The sequence below is a fragment of the Silene latifolia genome, chromosome 6 (genome assembly GCF_048544455.1).
Source record: "Silene latifolia isolate original U9 population chromosome 6, ASM4854445v1, whole genome shotgun sequence".
Lineage (NCBI taxonomy): Eukaryota > Viridiplantae > Streptophyta > Magnoliopsida > Caryophyllales > Caryophyllaceae > Silene > Silene latifolia.
In genome coordinates, this window is record NC_133531.1 from 130,487,045 (window position 1) to 130,511,326 (window position 24,282).

Here is a 24,282-nt window from a genome sequence, read left to right on the forward strand (position 1 = left end):
GTTGGAAAATATGGAGATTTCGAACTCAAGGCGGAAGATGGAAGCAAGTTCAAGGTAAATGGTCAAAGGTTGAAGCCATACTATGAAGGAGCATTTGTTGGAGAGGTCGAGGCTACCTACCTCGGGCCTCCTCCCCCTTGAAAGGACCATCTAAGGGAGAGTTTGGTGGAGTCCTCCCTAAACCACCATTTGTAAATATACTAACCCTCTAACTTGTATTTATTATTTAATTGCTTTTATTTTTAATAAATGTCATAAACTCTTTTCATGAGCGTAAGTGAGGGAGGGTTACTAACAAGTTTTTGAATGAAGGAATGAGCAAATTCCTAAGTGTGGGGACGCATTGAAAGAAAGAAGAAAAAGTCAAAGCTCGCAGCCAGAATCCGAGCGGATTCCCTGGAATCCGGCCGTCTTGGCCGAATCCGGACGTCTAGGAGAGAAACCGCACGTCCAGCTGTGTCGAAAAATTGAAGGTTTCTGGGCTGTTTGAAAATCCGAGCGTCCTATGGAAGAAGACGCCCGTCTGGTTGAATCCGGCCGGATTTGTGGAAAGACGCTCGTCTCTCCGCCTGTGCATTTCAAGAAAAATCTCTGTCGAAGAATCCGCCCGTCCTCTCAATAAGACGCCCGTCCAACCCTTGATGAATCCGAGCGTCTCTCGCTCGGGACTCCCGTCTTGTGGCGACAAAAATTTTGGAATTTCACTCTGTGGCAGAATCCGGGCGTATTGCCCAGAATCCGCCCGTCTCGTGAATGAGGAATTAGAGCGTCTTCTCTCCGAATCCGCTCGTCTCTTCCCACTATTTCTCGACCCGACTTTTTCCAATTAAAATACACCCCACCACCCATATAATGCCACATCACTACTCCTTCCACTTACCCTATAAAACCCACCTCCTTATGACTCCCATACATATCCAAATCACTCTCTTTGCTCTCAAAATTAAAAATCCCCAATTTTCTAGGGTTTCCAATTCTCAATCAACAAGGAACATCCTTAGCAAATCTTCAAATCAAAAGAACCTAACAAAAGAAGCAAGAATGGCACCAAGGAGATCCTCCTTTAGAAGTGCAAGAAGACCAAGGATGGTGGGAAGTTCCTCTACCTCACATCTCAACACTATTAGAAGGGAACATGTAGAGATTGTAGATCTCACAAGGCTCGATGATTTCTCGAATGTGGAATTCCTTGATGATGTGCAGCGATTGGTCTTCCACCGACTCTTAAGTAAGAATATTCTTCCCACTAAATTTCTTTGTCATGATACCTTAAGAAAGCTTGGAATTTTTCACCAAGTAGAAGCACTCTTTGAGGTTTTTGGTCTTTCGACTCTCTTTCGCATGTATGAACTGACCTATCGGTCCCTTGTGCTAGAATTCTTAAGCTTTTTGAAGATCACAACCGTAAACAAAGTGATATGCATAGAGTTTCGGTTAGAAAATGTTTCTAGGATGATGACCCTTGTCGAGTTTGCCAATGTGTTCGGGCTTGATGTTTCGCCTACCCGAACATCAAAGCCCAAAAAGTATAATGTTGCACCATTGTGGAGGGCCATGACGGGCCGGGATTTCATTCTTACCAAAGAGTGTCTTGCTTTTCACATCCAAAACCCGATCTTGAGGCTTACATATAGATTTCTTTCGGGTACTCTTTTCGCCCGCCGTGATCCGGCCATTGTCAACCAATTGGACCTTGTATTTATGGAATCATACCTCAACATTCAAGGGACAGATAGGTATCACTTCAATGCACCTCTAGTTTTGCTAGAGAAGTGGGCAAGGTTTAGAAATGGGGATGATGATGGAATGAATCACATAGTGAATGGTGGACTCATAACTAGACTTGCAAAGCACTTCAACCCAAGGTTCAATGAGAACAATGAGTACACTCCACTTACGGGGGGAACAAGAATTAATGAAGATCTACTTGTCGTCCAACACCATTGGATAACCCTTGAGGGGGTTGATAAGAGGATAAAGTGGTTGACAAAAGGGAGCGATCCACTCTATCTCCCAATGCATGATCTACCACGGGTCTCCCCAAGAAGAGGAAGCTTGTCCCCAATGCCCTCCTACCTCATCCCAAGTCAAAAAGGGCAAACTCCACCTCCACAAAATCCACCACCACAACAAGAACAACAAACTCAAAATGAGAGGATAAAAGTGCCTCCTTACCCCTTTCCCTACCAACCATATAACCACCCAAATCCCTTCATCCTCCCCCGTGACGACTTTGTCACGGGAATTTTGCAAGATTTACACTACCGTCAATATGAGACCTCCGTGGACACTTATTATGCTCTTTACCCCCAATACTATGAGATGGCTCAAAAAGGACGGATTAGTTAGGAAGGAGCTTTCCCCTCATGGGCTCAAATGGAATTGCTCTTTCCTAACTCGGAGAAGGCTAATGAAGGGGCGAACGGTCGCAAAGGGGAAGAGAGTGGGGATTCTTGTGGAGGTGATACGGTGAAGCTTGCGAGTGAAGATGAGTTCATGGATCAAAGTTTAAGTGATGCTTCAAAGGATATTTGGGATACCGATATTGAAGGAGATGATGCCGATATCTAGGAGACTACTTCATAGCTAGGTGGAGCGGGCAAGAGGCACCCACCTTAGTTCAAGTGAAGTTTTCTCATCTCTCCTCTTTATCTTTATTTTTCATGAAAAGAACTTTGTATCTTGTTTCTTTGTACTTTATTTTGATCATTGGTTGGTTTAGTCCTAGCAACATCAAAGGACTCACACCTCGGTTCCATTGAGGTGTTCTTACTTTATTGTTCCCATTTTTGAAAATCCAAAATGACAATCTAGTTTCATGCATAGCATAGTGTGTGCATGAACTACCCCAATGCTTTGACATTAGCAATAGTGTCTTATTTGGTTTGGGGAAGTTAATGCATACGCAACGGGAGGTAATCTAAATTATCCTCTCCGTCATAACAAAAACCATGCATCATGTAGTATAGCTTAGTATAGAATTGCATTTAGTATAGAAATCATGCATCATCTTTGCATAATTTCCATCATTTTGGCCATTGAGGACAATGCCCATATTAGTGTGGGGATGGGAATTCTAACACTTAACTTTTATTCAAAAAACCATAAAAATTGAAAATTTTCAAAAATCATAAAAATTGAAAAATCCAAAAACAAGTTCATTTCCTTTGTATATATTGTCTTGTATATATATTGTGTTTGTTTTTATCCTTGTTCACTTTGATTGACTACGCCACATCCGAGACATGAGGATATTGAAGACCGCATGGTATGATCTTTCCAATCTCCTTTTTCCTCTTTATGTTAATGACTATGTGGCTTTATTTTGATTGATGCGGTAAAAACAATGTGAATTTAGGATTGCATTTAGTTTATATGGCATATTAGTTGGTAGAATCATTTGCATTAGGATGTGTATATGTTAGTTGCATCATGGCATGTAGTTTGCATGTTAGAAAAATTTTGTGAAACCATCTACTTCGGAAGCTTGACAGGTGTATATAAGCCCTAGTAGATGCTTTTTATTCTTAAGACTTTGCTTGTTAGAATACTTGTAAAACACCCTAGGATGTGTCATGCTAGTATCCTTTGACCCATGGTTTAAGGCCTAGTCAAGAGTACCTTGTGGTGTGATAACTCCTTGGCTACCGTTTATTCCAAGGTGACCCTTGAAACCATGCATACTTCCATCATTCATCCATGTTCTACCATATTTTTGTAATCAAAGGGAATGGGCACAAAAAAAGAAATCAATTTGAGTTCAATGAAATGAAAAGTGAAAGAAAGTTTGCAAAAATGCATCAAATGAAAAGAGGAGCAAAAATAGAACTCCTAAAGCTTCAAATACAAGGCACCCTCGTTACTAATTGGGGTGACTTTGAAAATGTTCAAAAAGAAATGCAAAAAGTTGTCAAGTATTGAAAAGTCAAAAATCAAAAAGAAATGGCAAAGAAAGTGTTCTCAAATGTCAAATGCCAATGAAATTGGGGGGAAAACAAAAATGAAAGCAAACTCCCAAAGTGAAACTCAAATATCTATCGATCCCTTTATCCATCGTATCCATTTTTGTGCATGGTAGAGAGGGGACGACCCTTCTTCTTGTCTAGGCAAGAGGGGGAATTCCGCGATCCTCCAGTGTTTCTAACACCATAGGGAGTCTATTCTTGACGAAAGCATTTAACGATTGAGGACAAAGGTACCCTAGCTTGACACAACTTGGAGGTGATTTATTGGTATCCTTCTAGGCTTAGTAATTTGAACAAATTGCATCTATGAAGGATTGTGTACCCTTGAATTGCTTCCCTTGTAGATAATTTCCGCCACTTAGATGAGGAAAGTGGGTATTCTTTTTGTAGATGCATCCATTATGTGATTTTATGTGCTTTAATGTTTGGATGTGTCGCCATTTTGGCAAGACCCACCTTGCCTTGCAAGAAGGCATCCTACCTCATGGTTGTCTTGTTGTGAGTTGAAGGGGCGGAGTGAGACCCGCTAATTGTTTCATATCGGCTATTATTATTAGGATAGGTTAGTTTTGGTCCTAGTCTTTGTCACCTCTTTACTCGGGACGAGCAAAGATTCGGTTTGGGGATATTTGATGTGACCATAATTGGCGCATATTTAGCCCCCGAATTACCATTGTTTCCATGCTTTTTAGTGCCTATTTGGGTCATTTCTTATCTTTAGTTCTTTGTTTTGCATATTCTTTGAGATTTTGATCCCTTGGTAGGAAAGGAGTAAGAATCTTGCATTTTCATGGCAAAACAAGGCTAAATTGATTGTATTCAATGACCAAGCATCAAGAAGAGACAAGACTAGAAGGCCTTTGTACATATCATAGTAGAAGAGCAATGTTGAGAAAGGATCCTTGCGTCCCCAAGGAAATCCCCAAGGAATTTATGAAGAAAAGGGAAGAAAAGAAGAAGAATTGACGCTGACCAACAATCCGAACGGATTGCAGACAATCCGTCCGTCCAGCCAGCACAATCCGAGCGTCCCTCCTTGGAATCCGCTCGGATTCCCCCTCAACAATCCGAGCGTCCTTCTCCTGAATCCGCTCGGATTGCACCACCCAAATCCGGCCGTCCCGACTCTAATCCGCACGGATTCTCGCACAAAGACGGATTTCATTCTTCAAGCTACGAAAAGAGAAGCCCTTCTCTCGAAAAAATACGGCTCCTCCTTGCTCAACTTAAAAGTGTAATTACTAGTTTAGCCCTTAGTTAACCCTAATGCATCCTCCCTAATTTTCACTATAAATACCCCATTAGTCTAATTAGAGGAGCATGTTCTTCTTATCAATAATTAGTGTATTTAATATCAATCAAATCTCTCTTCAATATTGTAATCAAGTATTAATCAAGTTTTAATCCAAGTTTTAGTTCTTTAATCTCTCTCTTGTTCTTCCTTTATTTTAGGTAATTGAAGATTATTTGGGTTATTATTGGGAGATTGACAACCTCTCAATCTAGGATTCAAGTACTTCTATTATTCTTGCTTTATTATTGGAATCATTAGTAGGTATAATCTCTTAATCCCTTTTTAATTATTGTTAATTACTTTCATTTATTCATCATGTTTCATATTGTTGGTATGATTGACAACCTTGCTAGCATGATCAACATGATAATGAGTGAGTAGTCTCTTAGCTAGGGTTTAATGGGTGATTAGGGAAACCAACATGGGGAATGATTCATGCTTAAATCAATATGCTTTCATATCTTATTTGCTTGCTTGTTTTGATCTTAATACATGCACATGTTATATTTGATGAAATGCTAAGCCTATGAATCCTTGCATTTACTATCATCTTCTATCCTTTCAACTTGACTTGTAAGATATAACCCAACTCGAGTCTTGTTAGACCATGCATGTGTTGAGTAGGAAAGATTAAGTCGACTTGTAGGTGTTGTACAATCTAATCGATTCGGCTCCGGGACCCAAACTTTCCTAGGATTGTAAGATATAACCCAACTCGATCCATCACAACAATAATTGCTTGCTTATAATTTGAGAACATGTTTGTATGATCATATCCCATGATTCCCCTATGAACCCATGACACCCTAGTGCTTTTAATCAATTGTTTACACCCCTTACTTTATTCATCTTGCTAGTTTATTTTCATTGTTATTTTAGTTTAGTGACCTTCTACACCAACTCAATTTGTGACACCCCTAGACACTACTAGTTACAATAGAATTCTCATTTCAATACCCGTCCCTTGGGATCCGACCTTTACTTGCCTCTTTACTAATTGTAGAGTTGTTTGTGAAGTATAAATTGTGTTTTGTATCGACCATTTACCAACGACCACATATGCTTAATTGTGAACACGAAATGGCCTCGATCAAATTCATACTACTAAATAAAAATGCATCAACTATAAATTAATCATTCAAGACATAATTCCTTAATTATGTAGAGTAATTTATCCAAACCACCTATTTTATAATTATCAAAATTATGTGACAATTCCTCAATTACTCACAATAATTCCAATCTTAATTCACATTAACTAGTGATCTGAATTAATCCAACATTATTTTAAACCTCTTTAAAATAATTGGGTATCTAAAATTTGTGAACTTTTTCACAACAAACAATCATACATTATAAATAATGTATAAAGATTATTGGCCAAAAATAATTTTTTTTTAATTGCTCTCGGCAAATCTGAAATAACAAAAACAGATTTTTTTTTTTTTTATCTCGGCATTAAGCCCTAAAACAAAAAAAACAGTTTTTTTTTTCTCGGCTTTTAGCCCTATATTTCGAAAAAAACCGTTTTTTTCTTTTAGAAAACATGTCCTATTAGATGAACAAATTTGTTTAATGTTGCTACTATAACAAGATTGGCATAATCATCATCTTTTAATTTAAACATAGATCCAAACTAGATGATTCAATTTAACCTCTTAAAAAGAATATCTAAATCATGATTAAAACGATCATAACAATTGATTTGAACATTATTAAATTAACTTGTATGCCAAAACTATATAGCAAAAACAAATGAACATCAACAAACAAATCGATTTCCATTTACATTTTAATTTAATTCTTATTAAATCAAAACATCTACAAATTTATCATATTATCATCTTAACATATTAAAACAACAATATCAATAAATCAAATGGAAACAAAACATAAAAAAAAAAAAAAAAAAAAAAAAAGGTCTCGACAAAAATGTTTATTCGGCCGAAACATTTTTTTTTTCTTCAAATTTTTTTGTTTAAATCCATTTATGAAAATCATATAAAATAATTTCGTGGCCTATGCTCTGATACCACTTGTGGGAAATATCGGTATACTTCATCAAGAAATTCGGATTATAACGATATTATAATTATGAAATAACTAGTCATAAACGTATTTGCATAAACAAAAGTATGGAGATTAGAATCAACCTTTGGTCCTAGCAATTTGGCCTAAGAACAAATATCGAGATCGATATTCTCCTAATCGTTGCACCCAAAATGCTTTGAGAAATGCCTCTCTTATTTCCTAGAATAGATCCCTAATTTCTAATGATTTTTAGGGTTTATTGTGATATGAGAATTAGGTCAAAAAGAAGTAAAGAAAATGATCCTCTCCTTTTCTCCTTATAACCGTCCAAGAGGAGTCCAAAGAGGGGGAATATCTTTTCTTTCTTTTTTTCCTCTTTTTCGGTTTTACCAACCACCAAAAATAAGGAGAAAATCTTCTTATTTTTGGTTGTTCTCAAAATGTATAAATTGTGTATTATTTAACAATTGTCATTTATGTCGTCCCGTATTAATAAGTCCACACACAACAGTTTGTAGTCGATTTATTATTACCGGTCTGTCATCATTTATTATCACAATTTCGTATAATATATACATTAACTATAAATATCACATATTTATAATTTGATTATTAAATATAACCGTTTACGTTTAATTACGAATTAACATCTTAATTCGTTTAAGCTAATATTATATACATTAATTAAATATAACAGTTTATATTCAATTTACGAATTAACAATTAATTCGTCTCAGCTAATATTATTTAATTGTATTAAATAATCGTCTCATCATCACATTGACTAACTTTTTAGTCAAATACATGGACTAACCTTTTAGTCATATAAGGCATCAATGTGATTATATTTTCATACAATCACATCTCTCAAACACATCCTTTAGGTGTGACTTTTAAGGACCAGTTGATCACCGCCATCAGTATGATAATAACGTCAAACTTCTAGCAAGCCAACCGTTATTAATAAACGTTAATCAACTGATAAAATACTAAGTATACCCTTGTGAACCGATAAGAGATTTATATATGTTATCACACTAACTGCGGAGGACACTAGCTCCAACAAGAAGTAGTAGCTTCCATAGGAGGATTTTGTTCTTGAATCTCAAACCTTGCATTATGGACTACCAATGCCTTTGATGCTTGTTTTTCTTGAAGAGCTTGTTGTCTCTTGGTCTTCTTTTGGGGTGCCTTGCTTCCACCTTTTGTTCTTGCCATACTCCTTTGCTTAGTAATACCAATGAAAGCTTGAAATCTTCAATTTCTAGTAATGCCCAAATCGATTTAGGATAGATGAATGTTGCCTTGTATCCCAAAAATCGACTCAAAACTTGAAGATTTTGGTGTTTTAATCACTTGTTGTTGCTAAAGGAGTGATTAATGTTTGTTTTGAGGAAGTTTAGATTTGATTTGGTTGATTTTGGTTGTGAAATTTGATTTTTGTTGATGGAGAGAATGAGGGTTTTGGGTAGTGGTTGTGTTTGAAGTAGTGAAAATGAATTGGGATGGAGGGTTTAAAAGACCCGTTGGTTTTTGAAATGCAGAGGGAGACGAGCGGCTTCACTGTCGGGACGCTCGGATTCTTCAATATTTTGGTTAAGGAAAAGACGCCAGGGGACGAGCGCCTCGAAGGTTAGACGAGCGGATTCTCCTGCTGAGACGAGCGTGTTTTGCTGAGGACGCTCGGATTCCTGTCCAGGGAAAAATCCCAAAATTTGACAGTACAAAGACGAGCGTTTTTTTCTTTGGGACGACCGTCCAGGCTGAGACGAGCGGATTCCCTCCTGGGACGCTCGGATTCTCAGTCAGACCCAAATTTCAATTCTGCAGCTCCACAAGACGAGCGTCTTATGCCTTGGACGCTCGGGTTCTTTCAAGATGAGCGGATTTTGTCTGGGTCCGCTCGGATTCTTTCTTTTCCACACGAATTCAGGTCTATCCGTGGGTGCTTCGTAACCCGTGTCATTTCATTCTTCAATTCTTGTGTTCTTCATTGTGGGGGCACTACAAAGGCATGAATAACCTAGGCAATTGTTATCCCCACACTAAGGCAAAACACTACACATCGATAAACTCATGAGTTCCTCCCTCACTTCTCTCAAAATGATGAAAATTTTGATCAAGGCATAAAAATGTAAATCCAAAAATGACAAAAATGCAATACAATAATTGAAATGAAAGTTAGGGAGTTAGAATATTTATAAATGGTGGTTTTGGGAGGACTCCACCAAACTCTCATCCAATGTGAGATGTCAAGGGGGCATGTTCAAGGTGTTGTTGATGTTGCTCAACACCTTGAAGAAGTAGTCGAAAGCTTGTTCATTATCATGATAAAGATCTTTAATAGACCTTTGCACTTGTTGTTCTCCCGGATGGTCTTGGGTCATAACATTACCAATATAGGGATTGAATATCCCTTCAAAGTCATCATCCCAAAGACCGTATACTTCGTCTACTTGATCACTAAAAATGTCTTGAGTTGATGAAGACAACTCTGCTTCTTTCTTGTCTTGGCCAATGAGGCCTTCTTCTTCTTCACTTGTCATGGGTGAGCTTTTCAAGCTCTCTTTGTTGCATTTTCCTTGCTCTTTTGATGGAGCATCATCCACTTTCTTCTTCCATTGGAATGCCAACTTCTTCCTATCATCTTTCCGGCTATAGTGATCAACTATAAAACATGGCTCATGCAATCGGGGATCTCTCATAGTCTTTTCAAGATTGAAAGTGATGGTTTCATCTCCCACTTCAAGGGTGAGCTCTCCATGTTTTACATCGATCACCGCTCCCGCGGTGTGCAAGAAAGGTCTTCCTAAGATAATAGGAATGTTGGAGTCTTCTTCCATGTCAACAATAACGAAATCCACCGGGATGAAGAATTTGCCAAATCTTATGGGAACATCATCCCAACCCCTAAAGGTGTCTTTGTTGATCTATCCACCATTTGAAGCGTGATGTTGGTGAATTTGAGTTCTCCCATTCCTAGCCTCTTGCTTACCGAATATGGCATGACACTAACACTTGCCCCAAGGTCACATAAAGCTTTGTTGATCGTAGTGTCACCAATAGTGCATGGAATGGAGAAACTTCCCGGATTCTTGAGCTTTGGAGGTGAACTCCCTTGAAGGATAGCACTACTCGCTTTAGTGAAAGCAATAGTCTCAAGCTTCCAGATTGATTTCTTCTTCGTAAGAATATCTTTCATATACTTCGCATAAGCCGGAACGTGATTGATCAATTCTGTGACTAGAATAGAGACTTCTAAATTCTTCACAATCTCCATGAATTTTCCAAGTTGGTCATCAAACTTAAGCTTAGCTTGATGACTCGAGAATGGAAGTCTAATTGATACCGTCGTTTAGTATCAAAAAAAATATTTATAACCTAAATACTACTAACAGAAGATAGTGGCAGTCAGGGTCTATCCGCAGGGAGGTAGGAAGATAATAGTTGCTCTATATTTCAGTCTATCGGGTAACAGTTGTGGGGGTTTTGATGTGAATAAATTCTAAAACTAATAACATAAATTAAATAAATAAATAAAAGTTGCAAAAGAAGTAAACTATGATAAAAGAAATGCTAAGACGGTCGGTTCACTATAGCTGCGATGGCACATAATCCTAGGTAACTTCGAAATACGGTCGCGAAGGATGGGGAAAACAAGTCCTCTCGGTCCATGTTAAATAGTAGCTACCTCTCGGCCTATCCTACTATTCCTTAAGTCTCATTAATACTAACTTTCGTTCTTGATTAATGATTCCTAATGAAAACTAAATCACGTTATCTCTCGATCTTAGCAATTTAGTCGTTTTAATTCGTTAATTATTGTCCATTCCTATCTCTCGATCTATGGGATGGTCAAGTTTAAGCATCTATCAAGTCTCCTTTCGGTCTCATTGAAAGATAAAGCACTCAACGAAACAAACAAAGCAAAACCAGACGCGTAACCAGTCGATCGACCATGGGTACCGGTCGATCGACTATACCGTGAATCGAAATCGCCTATAATTTATGCCATCTATGCTATGGCTCCCCTACATCCTAGCAATGGTGATTTAGCTACTCATATTCATGCAAATAACAACAATGAAATTGGTAATTAAAACAATAAATGAAAGCATAATTGAACTAATTAAATTGATAAAGCACATAAAACTATACTAGGGTTCAAGGGATCTAAACTAGCAATTTCTAAACTAATAAAACAGTAAGAACAAACTGAAATAAAGGAACAAGGATTACCGAAATTGGAACAAGCGAAGAATAGATCCGAAAGTAATGAGAACTTTATTGACAAATTGAATGTAAATGAAAACCTAAAGTAAAGTAATCTGAAAACTAGATGCCTGATACAGGAGAGTTGTGTTACGTTATATAGAAGAAGTAACATAACCTAATTTCCTAAACTTAAGTACAATGGGCTTCTCGTCTTTTAATTCACGCATCAGCTCGAGGGGTGGTCGATCGACCACTTGTACCAGTCGATCGACCAAGAGTCTTTGTGCATTGCATTTCGACGATTCTGCGGTAGCGCACCGATCTTAAAACAGCTTCCATTTCTTCGTTACTTGGTCAAATCAGGCGTTCTACATGGAGTTGGAAAGCTAATAGGATACGCTTTCACCTCCAATTGGACTCACTCAATTATCGGCTACAGAACTCGAGATATTGCCATCTGAAGAAGGCTGCAAAATCGTGAAGTGCTCCCTTGCTTGTTAAACTCGTACGCACCGATGCTTTTGCTATCTTTAGGCCTTGAAACGCGCACCAAGCTCATATCTCGAGTCAATACTTCATGTCAAATCCTATTCTAAACACTCCGGGGCAGATTTGGTCCATTTTCCGCCATATTCTCCACATTCCTACAAAATCACACGAAAAGGAAGAAATACACGAAACAAGGGAAATAGTAGCATAAACTATTTAATTGAGCTCTGAAATGCGTGTGAAATGAGGTGCAAAACATCATATATTAGACACGCATCAAACTTCCCCAAACCAAACCCTTGCTTGTCCCCAAGCAAGAACTAGACTCGATCTTAGAGCCTAATGGAACGAGTTCAATCTCAGAGCGAAATGCAACAAGTAAAGCCTAAACCAATTTAATGCACAACTAACAATCAATTAGCATTGTGAATCATGCAAACGAGTTATGGAGTCGTTAAAAACTGCTAAACCGTTAACTATAGAGACTTATCAAATTGGACTCTCACGGGTCGCTCAAATCACTCAAATAAGCACAGGTAAATATATGTAAAGATAGAAAGAAGTAATTTTGTAACGACACTCACCTAACTATGACCTATAAGAACATGCCTGCAATCTAATATGAAAATAATCTCTACAACCGTACATATGCATTCCAACCAAACCAGTGACCATGACACATGCCGAGGTAAATATGGATATGTGAGGTAATGGGTAAGAAGAGGCAAAAATAAATTTGGATAAGAGGAGTTAAAGCCAAGCTAGTAACTACATGTCCAAATTATAACAACATCCAACTTCTTGCTCCAGATAAATCAATACAAAACGGTGTTAATGAGTAGCACTAATCTCACAATCTTCACAAAAAGTCAACTCCCCAAATGATAATAATAAAGCATGGGAGCAAAAATCGCCATTTGATAAAGACTTTGAATTATGCGATTTTGATTTTTTTCTTTTCTTCCTTCTTTTCATTTTTTTCTTTTTTCGTTTTTTTTCAAATATATTTTCTCTGCCTTTCTTTCCTCCTTTCAACATTCCACCAACCTTCTCATACTGAGCAATATAACCAAGATGCAATAAACACATTTCCACAACTACCAGTACTAGCTCGGATAGGGTAGGCTAAATAATGGTATGTAGCTTATGGGACGAAAAGGCAAATTTGGCTCTGTGAGGCTTATGGGTAAAATGAGAAAAGGGGACCTCTACCACATGTGTCAACAAACCACAAACCGAATGCATACGGGTATTAAGCAGATTAAGTTCATATTTATGCAAATTAATGTAACATGTCTTATAAGGAGTGACTACTCACATCCTAGATGAACTGGTCATGAATGACACCAGTTATAGGCTCTAAACCTCAGAAATGATGTAGTTTGCCAAAAATCTAAGTCAAGTCTAAAGTTCAGCAAGAAATTTAACGAAAACTCGTAGACTATGCATATATGATTCTACTAATAACATGTCAATTAGCAAGGCTTAGGCATAAACAGCTGCAAATGCAATGTCATCATTGAAATACTACCGTTCCGACTCGACCTACATGCTAAAAGTAAACATGCATTTCTTTGAATTCTTGAAATTTTTCAAATTTTTTGGATTTTTTATAAGAGTAATGAAATAAACAAACGCAAACTGAAATGCAATAAACGTGAAACAGAAATGCACTAAAACATATGAATGCAATGCAAAACCCTTCCCCAAACCAAATCACACAATGTCCCCATTGTGCAAAATCATATAAGAAAATAAAAGGGAAATGGGATTTTTGCGATAAATAAATAAATAAGACATGAAAAGGAACTCGGAAACTCACAAGACTTTAAGCGCAACAAAAGGAAACCTCCCCAAACCAGCGTGAGCTAGGAGGTTTCAATAGTCAGCAGTGCTACCATAGGTACCTGAAAAGAAACAAAAGTACCGCGCGTAATTTCGAGAAAACAATTTACAACACGCGAAAATTATGTGTAAAATAAGAGAAAAGAAGAAAACAGAAATTGGAACAAGCGAAGAATAGATCCGAAAGTAATGAGAACTTTATTGACAAATTGAATGTAAATGAAAACCTAAAGTAAAGTAATCTGAAAACTAGATGCCTGATACAGGAGAGTTGTGTTACGTTATATAGAAGAAGTAACGTAACCTAATTTCCTAAACTTAAGTACAATGAGCTTCTCGTCTTTTAATTCATGCATCAGCTCGAGGGGTGGTCGATCGACCACTTGTACCCGTCGATCGACCAAGAGTGTTGTATAGAATTGTATTCTGACGATTCCTGCAGCGCGCACCAATCTTAAAACAGCTGCCATTTCTTCGTTACTTGGTCAAATCAGGCGTTCTACGCGGCGTTGGAAAGCTAAGAGGATAAGCTTTCACCTCAAATTGGAATCACTAAATTATCGGCTCTATAACTCTAGATATTGCCATCTGAAGCAGGCTGCAAAATCGTGAAGTGCTCCTTTGCTTGTTAAACTCGTACGCACCGATGCTTTTGCTATCTTTAGGCCTTGAAATGCGCACCAAGCTCATTCCTCGAGTCAATACTTCATGTCAAATCCTATGCTAAACACTCCGGGGCAGATTTGTTCCATTTTCCGCCATATTCTCCACATTCCTACAAAATCACACGAAAAGGAAGAAATACACGAAACAAGGGAAATAGTAGCATAAACTATTTAATTGAGCTCTGAAATGTGTGTGAAATGAGGTGCAAAACATCATATATTAGACACGCATCACTAATCCCAATAGGCTCCTTCTCTTTTGGCCTTTTCTTCATTCTTCTTTGAAACTTCTTGATTGGTGGGTTCTTCTTCCCTAGAGTTTTGCATAACTCTTTCCTTGTCACTAGTCTCCACAATGTCATCCTCAACTTGCTTCTTTGGCCCTTCATATCTTGTACCACTCCTCAAGTTGATGGCACTAACCGATTCATGTTTTGGGGGATTACTTTGAGGTGGTAATTGCCCCTTTTGTCTTTGAGAGCTCGAAGATGCTAATTGAGTCATTTGAGTTTCCAACATTTTTGTGTGGGCTAGGATGTTGTTGATAGTAATGTCTTTTGCTTGGCTATCTTTTTGCATTTGAGTGAAAAATTCTTGTTGGTTTTTTGCATTTGGAGGACCGCTTTTTGAACATCAAAACCTTGGTCATTTGATTGAGTGTATGGAGTATGATTTTGGTAACCTTGGTTTTGGTTGTAAAAGGGTCTTTGATTTTTGTTTCTCATTGGAGGTGGGGTGTATGTTGTTTGAGGGTTTTTAACATTTTGGCTTTTGTATGAGAGATTTGGATGAAATTTGGTGTTTTCATTATAATAGTTGGAATAAGGGGTACCACTCTTGTATGCTTGAAAAGCATTTACTTGCTCACTTATTCCCCTACATTCACATTGGTCATGCCCCAAAGTTTCACAATTCTCACATATTCCACTTGGAATTGATGAAGAGGCCACCATGGCATTAACATGTTGCTTTGGTGATTTTGAGGCTTCTTCAAGTTTAGCCATAGCCTTCTCAAACTTCAAGTTGATGGTATCAATATGAGCACTAAGTTGAGCTTCCAATTGAATAATAGAGTCCACTTCATGCTTTCCTCCTCTAGTAGCCTTTCGAGGTCTACTATATTGTGAGTTATGGACCGCCATTTCCTCAATCTTGTTCTAAGTTTAATTATCGTCCACTTCGGTGAACATACCATTTGATCCCATGTTGAGAATGTTTCGGGAGTCTTCATAAAGACCATTCCAAAATTGTTGTACCAAGAACCACTCGCTAAGTCCATGATGAGGACATGAGCGACAAGTTCCTTTGAATTGCTCCCAAGCTTCATACAAAGATTCTTCGTCCCGTTGTTTAAATCCCGTGATTTAGGCTCTTAGCATGTTAGTCTTTTCCGGAGGGTAGAACTTTTTGTAGAAAGCAAGAGCCAATTTCTTCCAAGAGTCGATACTAAGAGTAGCTTTATCAAGGCTTTTTAACCATTGTTTCGCGGTACTAATCAAAGAAAAAGGAAATAAGACCCATCAAATTTGATCTTGAGTCACTCCGGTTTGTGAAATCGCATCACAATAGTCACAAAAAGTCGCCATGTGAGAATGAGGGTCTTCACTAGGCATCCCCCTAAATTGGCTTCTTTCGACTAATTGGATAAATGCGGATTTTGCAATGAAATTTCCGGTCAAGTTTTGTGGTGTGGGAGTACCATTGGGTAGGTTCTCCTCTGTTAGTACGGAATGTGATGAAAACTTAGGCAATGTGGGTTGATTTTGTGGTTGATTTTATGTTGGGTTCTCCTCTCCTTCTCTTGCAAAAGGGTTGATGAACTCAATAGCATTTGGATGAATATCTACAACCTCACCAATAACTCTCAAAGTATTTCTAGCAAATCTTCCATTGGTATTCAAAGTTCTCTCAATTTCGTGATCAATGGGTAACAAGTTACCTTGTGATATTCTAGACATGCAAAATAACAAACAATTCGAAAACAATTAGAACAAACCTTGGGGAGTTTTACTTCCCCAAGGCAAAGAAAGACACAAATAATAATAATCAAAGAAAATCAAATCAAGTTAACACCGTCCCTGGCAACGGCTCTATTTTTGGTCGGTTCTATTTTTCGGTTACTTATCGTTAGGAGCACCTAGACCAAAACAATATTTATAACTTCACAAACTACTCTACTATTAGTAAAGAGGTAAGTAAAGGTCAGATCCCGAGGGACGGGTATTGATGTAGGATTTTCGATTGCAAGTAGTGGTGTCTAAGGGTGTCACAATTTGGGTTGAGATAAGAAGATCACTAAACTAAATAACAATGTAAATAAACAAGCAAGATAATTAAAAAGAGATGTAAACAATTAATTAAAAGCACTAGGGTGTCATGGGTTCATAGGGGATTCATGGGATTTGATCATACAAACATGTTTTCAACTAGATGCAAGAAATTATTGTTGTGATGGGATCGACTTAGTGTATATCTTACAATCCCTAGGAAGGTTTGGATCCCGAAGCCGAATCGATTAGATTGTACAACACCTACAAGTCGACTTAATCCTCCCTATCCAACTATATGCATGGTCTAATGAGACTCAAGTTGGTTTATGTCTTACAAGTCTCATTGAAAAGATAAGTGATGGGTAAAAAATGCAAGGATTCATAGGCTCGCATTTCATCAAACATAACATGTGCATAAGTTGAAATCACAACAAGCAAGCAAATTAATTATGAAAGCATATTAGATTAAGCATGAATCAATCCCCATGTTGGTTTCCCCTAATTCCCCATTAACCTTAGTTAAGGAAACTACTCACTCATTATCAAGTTCAACATGCTAACAAGGTTGTAAATCAAACTAACAAGGCCAAACATGATGAATAAATGATGTGATTAACAATAATTAAAAAGGGATTAAGACAGTTATACCTAATGATATTTCCAAAATAATAAGCAAAGAATAATAGAAGTACTTGATGAATGGTTGGAAGGTTGTCAATCCTCCAAATAAACCCCAAATAATCTTCAATTACCCAAAATAAATGATGAACAATAGAGAAATTAAGGAAATGAGATTTGTATTAATGCTTAATTAAAAGTTGATTACAAGATTAAAAAGAGATTAAGATTGTATAAGAAGAACATAAATAATATTAAGGATTGATGATAATCTAATTAGTACAATGGGGTATTTATAGTGAGGATTAGAAGCATAAATTAGGGTTAGTAAGGGCTTAAATGACGATTAAGACCCTTAAGAAAAGTTGAGGAAATGCTCCTCTCGAAGGAGATGCTCATCTTCCTTTTGCTAGTCTTTCAGAAATATGCGCATCCCGAGTGCACTGGAGGAGAGACGTGCTGTACTGGGCAAGAATCCGAGCGGCCAGGTGGTCGGGATGAGCGGATTCTGGAGGTCCAGGACGAGCGGATTGGGTGGTGGGACGCTCGGATTGTGGAGGGCTGGGACGAGCATCCCGAGGTTGTGACGAGCGGATTGTAGCTCAGCAAGCTTCTTCTTCCTTCTTTTCTTCTTCCAACAATCCTCAAGGAATCTTGTTGGGGATGCAAGGATCTTCTTCATCATTGCCCGTTTACTACATTATTTACATAGGCCTTCTAGTCTTGTCTTCACTTTGATGCTTGGTCATTAGATTCGATCAATTTAGCTCCATTTTGCCATGAAAATGCAAGGTTTGCACTCCTCTCCTACCAAGGAAACAAAACCTCAAAGAATATGAAAAACGAAGGACTAAAGATAGTAAATGACCCAATTATGCACTAAAAAGCATAGGAACGAGGCTAATTCGGAGACTAAATATGTTCAAATATTGGTCACATCAGTCGAATATAAACAATCGATCATTAAATCACCAACGAATATTAAACATATGCAGTTCCGGCTAGACAGCTAGAACTCACCTCAGGAACAGATGCAGTGACCACTGCGCCTCTTCCAAGGGATGCAGCATTGCTGCGCCTGTTCCGGGTTGAGTTCTGTCTCTGAACTTCCGTTCTTGCTTTGACCTAGTTTGTTAGTTTACGTATTAATCGACTATTAATCGTAATATCACCGTTAACTGTCCGTTTTCTAACCTTAATTTATTTTCTTCTTTTTCTCTGATTATCCGTCTTAAATATATTTTCGACATAAATTAATTAATCCGTTGTAATTATTGTAATTTTAATTATTGCGTTTATTTATTTATCGTATTGGATGATTTATTTACTTGTTCTCACATGTAATCAACCTTAAATCCCTACTTCGACCTATTGTATGCTAAATTACGTGTTCACCGACTTAGTTTAATCTCACATGCTAGGACTAATTTATTGGATGTCGCATTGCATGCATATAATCGACAACGTATCAAGTATAGATAATTTCCCTAATCATTAGTAGAGGCCGCTATCGAGGCGGGCGAGATTAGGTGTTCGATCAAAAGCGCTTCCTAATACGTACCATCACCCCTTAGTCCAGATCTCTGTGAACATCCGTGTTCATTGGCATCCACGAGAGTCATTCTAGTCATAGAAGGCTAAGGGTAACGAGTTCTTAGTGTTCATGTCAATACTTTTTGTCTTGACATGACACGAGGCATTCGAACGGTTTCCAATTTTCCACAATAAATTGGTGGCGACTCCACAAATGCAAACGCTTGTTTTCCCAAGCGCCCCCATGGGCCCCTCGTGTCCACAGTCGGTATGGTTGTCTGATTGTGATAGTTGGTTGGTGTTGTGCTGTTTCATTTATCGTTTTGGGGGTACAACTGATTGTGATTGTTTGTCTCTGGTTCTCGAGGTGCGTCCTCGGCTGAGTAGAGTCACTTGCGGGAGTGGCTTCACGCCAGTAGTTCGCCCTCTGTGGAACCCGCCACGGGAGGGGATGTTCACATTAATGGACATGGGTTTATTGCTCGATATGATGAGTGGGGCTTAGGTGGGAACGACTGCGGTCCCCCACTGGCAGGGCTAGCCCAGTGGACAGTCGGTGATGGTGATTGATTGTGTGTGTGTGTGGGGGGGGGGGGGGGGGGTTGTGTTCGTGTGTTGTGTTTGTGGTTGTTAGTGTTTTACTTCAGTTACTGACCTTGTGCGGTTTTGTCTTGTCGTTTGTTTCTGTTGTGTCTGCCGTGATCCCTTATGGTGAGCAGTCAGTCTTAACAGGTTGTGATCTGGATGTTAGCTGGGTGCTCGGCGGGATGAGTCTCTCACAAGTCACGACATAAGTACTTCTTGTAGCTGAGAATGGTTTTGAGTTGTGATGTCTTTATATCAGTAGTTTTGTAAATCACTGTAATATAACTTAATTGTTCTTTTATTGACGTTTGATTATTACTGTCGTCGGGCAACCTAGATGGTAACGCCCTTATATGCTAGGGAAGGTCTTGTTAATGTTCCTTGGTATATGGGAGTGTTACAGAACCTGAGAATGAAAAGATTGAAAACAAGGACGTGGATGGTAGCAACTTGAGATGTGTAAGGAATTATGGAGGGAGATGGTTAAGAATTGTATTGGTTAAGAATATATGTAATGAAAGGTCGTTGTAGAGGGATGGAGAAGAGTGGTATATGGTGAACTTAATGGAGGCATGTTGCAACGTAGAATTTCAGATAGTGAGTGAGTTTGGGAGTTTGTATTATCAAGAGGTGAAACTAATGTGTGATTTTCTTGGACAATTAACGGTATGAAATGAGTTTTGGGATTCTAGACTGATTGGTGATAAGTGTGAGTGATAGCATGATAAGAGAAGATCAATGGTAAGAAAGAGTGAGATGGTGCCAATATGAAAAAAAAAATGGGATTTGAGTTTTGGAGCAATGAAAAGGTAACCGGAGCACTAAAGAGTTAGGTAGAAGTAATAAGGGGTTGAATTGTTAATTGATTTGTCGAGTGAAAAAAAAAGGATTAAACTATGAGAATGTTCACCGGAGTTATGTGATATTGTTTGGGCTAAAATCTGCACTTTAGCCTAGTAAGAGGCAAGCCTATTTGGTTCCGTTTGAAGAGTTGGGCCGCGGAGGTAGATCGGTCACAGGAAGCCCAAAGGCAAGAGGAGTCCGTCTAGAAGAGTTGGGCCAAGAAAGCAAGTAATGGTGGAGAAGCCCGAATCTCATGCTTGGAAAGCTTTCAGGGAGATTTCAGAGATATCAGGGAGAACGGAGGGAGATGATCCGTTATGGAAAGAGTTGTGATATGAGTGATATTCCTCACCATAAACGGAGTAGGATACATCTAGGGTTCCTACCCTATAAATAGCCAAAGGAACAATCAAGAAAGGACATTCTGTAATACTCCGTATTTATAAGTCTTTGGGTACTCTATCGAGTAGGCCTTACTCTGTCGAGTAAGGGTGAGTTGCGTTTTAAAATAGTTTCTGACCTGTTGGGTACTCGATCGAGTAACGTGGGTACTCAATCGAGTAAGGGGGCACTCGATCGAGTACCTTAGCTACTCGATCGAGTAGCCGGTTTTACGGGGAGTTTTCTCGGGTTTTGTTAATTATGCGATTAAGGTATATAAGCTTTGTTGTCATTGTTCTAAATCACTTTTGCAAAACCTAAATTACTGTTTAAGAGAGAAAGCAAGCAAGTTCTTCATTCTAATCGCATAATTAGCAATCCCCGGAGTTTGGAAGGTCAGTTCGCGTCGTTGGTTATACCGTTGAGTTCCTTGCATCGAGGGTAAGATCTATGTACCCTTTTTATTGTCTTTCCTTTGATTTGGTTAAACCCTAATTTAGAGATTTGGGGGTTTATGTGTAGTATGTGATTTGGTAGCCTCTATATGTTGTATGATAGGAGGAGGGTTCATAGAGGAAGCTTTTGACTGAGAAGAGAGACCGTCCGATTGTGTGCTTACCGGGTAGGATTTCCTACTCGTATTAGTCCCATAATGGGATGATTGTTGATGTGTTGAGATTGATTGTTTGTTATAGTAATTGTATTGTGACTACTGTGATTGTAATTGTACATTGTTGATAGATTCAGACGGTTGTTGATATTGTGATTGTAACTGGTTGCCTATGGTTCTCGAGATGCGTTCTCGGCTGAGTGGAGTCACTTGCGGGAGTGGCTTCACGCCCTGGTTTTGCCCTTCGTGGAACCCGCCACGGAAGGGGATGTGCACATTAATGAACATGGGTTTATCGCTCGGTATGAAGAGCGGGAATTTGGTGGGTACGGTGCGGTCCCCCCCATCGCGTGGTCGGGTCCAAAGTGGACGATCGGTGATTGAGATTGTTGGGATTGGTGTGATTGTATGTGTGACGGTGTGAGAGTGTCTGTTTATCGGATTGTTGATATGTATATAAATTGTGTGATTAGTACTGACCCCGTTTAAATGTTTTAAAATCTGTGGTGATCCATTCGGGGTGGTGAGCGATTTGTTTTGGCAGGTATATCTTGGATACGCGTGGGATCTAGTGGGGATGGAGTCATCTCATATCGTAGTCTTTAGTCTTTTGTGTTTGTTAGGACAGTTCCTTTCTGTTGGTTTATAGTTTGAGAGCAGTTGTATTTTGCTTACAGTTGGTTTTATTATGTAATCACTTAACTTGTTTAATAAAGTATGTTTCTTCATTGTCTTATGATTATCATGCCTCGGGTAACCGAGATGGTAGCGTCTTTATACCTGAGTGGTCCTGGTAAGGCACTTGGAGTATGGGGGTGTTACAAATGGTATCAGAGCGACGATCCTGAAACCTGTAACCAATAAATCCAAAGAATATAGGGAGTCAATTAAAATGAACCCGGGGTAAAGGTTGTAGGAGCTAATGCAAAGACTTGGGAGACGTCCTAAAGTCGCGAACTCGCCCTACAATTTTGAACCGGTCACCTTGGGATATGAGTCGGGATCGCTATGTGTTTACCTTGTGTATTGTGTATCTATATAGTAATGTGTGGTATGAACCAGTGGATGTATGATTGTGGAGAATGGGGAATGTGTAGACAAAGATGGTGACGATGTGATTTTGTATATGGTTTGTTGAAAGCATGTTGCATGATAGTTGGTTTACATGTTGGTTGGAATCGTTGGAAAAGTATATGAGAATGATGAATGATATGGTAGAAAAAGAAAGTAGTTCGTATATGATGATGTGTGATGAATAATGATGTTGCAGGACGAATGATTTATAATGAGGCAATCCTAATAACATGTGGTTAGGGGGTGTGATAAGATTTGTTTTCGTAGTTTTGTTTGCGTAAAGCTATATATTAAGTTCGTATAATTGTCTACTATCGTATCATATGCGCTTGTTAGATGAAGTATGTGATTGAACTAGATGAATTGATTTGAAAAGATGAAGTGGCAATTTCGTAAGGATATGAATTTTTTGATTATGGAAGTGTTTATGTGATGAAGTGGATTTGTAATGTTGTTGTGTTATAAAAAGTTATGAAAGTTTAAAACATGCGGGTAATACATGATTGAAAGTTGAATGTTATATGAGCATGATAGATGGTAATGTTTGGCTTTTGGTAAGTAGTAACATGAAGAAAATAGGTTCAATGATATGTGTTTTGTATAACGAATTGGATGAAAAGCATGATGGTTGTTTATAACGTGGCACTTGATAACATGAAGTAGATTATTTTGTTGATTGTATGAGGAGTCGCGCAGATTTGAATGCGTAGTTGTAATCATAATGTTGAAATAATAATGAATGCATAGTACGTTGGGGTATGTGAGATAACATGCGGGTAGTATTCACGAGTCTGCATGACTCGATCGAGTGGGTTTGAATCGATCGAGTGGGTATTTATCGTTATTTTGACCAGAATCGTGTTTTTGGGCACTCGATCGAGTACCTCGGGCACTCGATCGAGTATAAGTCACTCGATCGAGTAGCCAGGGCTACTCGGTCGAGTAAGTCGAGATCGAAGGTCTGTTTGGGTTCGAGTGAGCACTCGATCGAGCATGTTGGGCACTCGATCGAGTAGCCTCAACTCGATCGAGTAGGTTCTGGTACTCGATCGAGTGGGGTCTGTGCAGGTCATATGCGTGTTTCGGGTCATATGTTTATCTTTTGACATTCGTTGCATATTATGTTTAATTCAAAGGTGTTGTATTACTTCTTTATGCATTGTTTTACCTATGTGTTGGTCCTGAAGCGTAAGTTACCCAATCTTATGAGGTAAAGAGTGGCACTTATGATGAGTATGAGTTCGGTGGGGAGGACATGAGTTATATGTGATTATGATAGATGGTGGAAAAAGAAAAGGAAGATTGGTATAGTTTAATGAGGCATGGCGCATGTTTTGCGAGACGGGATGTGTGATATGATTGTGTGTTGAGTAATGTAAAAGTAAGTGAATATGGTCAAGGGATGATGTGAGTATAATGAACGTGAGAATAAAAGATTGAAAGTAAGGATGTGGATAGTGGCAGCTTGAGATGTGTAAAGAATTATGGAGGGAAATGGTTAGGAGTCGTGTGGGTTATGGATATATGTAGTGAAAGTTCGTTTAAAGGGGTTGAGAAGAGTAATATATAGTGAACTTTGTGGATACATTTCACGAGGTGTATTTGTAGACAGTGAGTGAGTTTGGGAGGTTTGGTTTATTAAAAGATGAAACTACTGTGTGATTTCCTTGGGTAATTAACGGTATTAAATGAATTCCGATTTCTAGAGATGTAAAAAGGGAGATGCAATTGTTTGAACATTAAACGTTGATTCTATGGATAGATTAGTGGCAAGTGTTAGTGATAGCATAATAAGAGAAGATGCATGGTAAGAAACAGTGAGATGATGTCGGTAGAAAATAATGGAATTTGAGTTTTGGAGCAA

General features: G+C 38.4%; 1 non-coding gene across 1 annotated transcript; it reads left to right on the forward strand.

The window, feature by feature from the left end:
- The first annotated feature begins 15,776 nt into the window (after window positions 1-15,776).
- LOC141589225 (small nucleolar RNA R71) lies at window positions 15,777-15,883 on the forward strand. The gene has a single exon (XR_012520175.1). It is a non-coding gene; the product is annotated as a small nucleolar RNA R71 (small nucleolar RNA).
- Window positions 15,884-24,282: the final 8,399 nt, after the last annotated feature.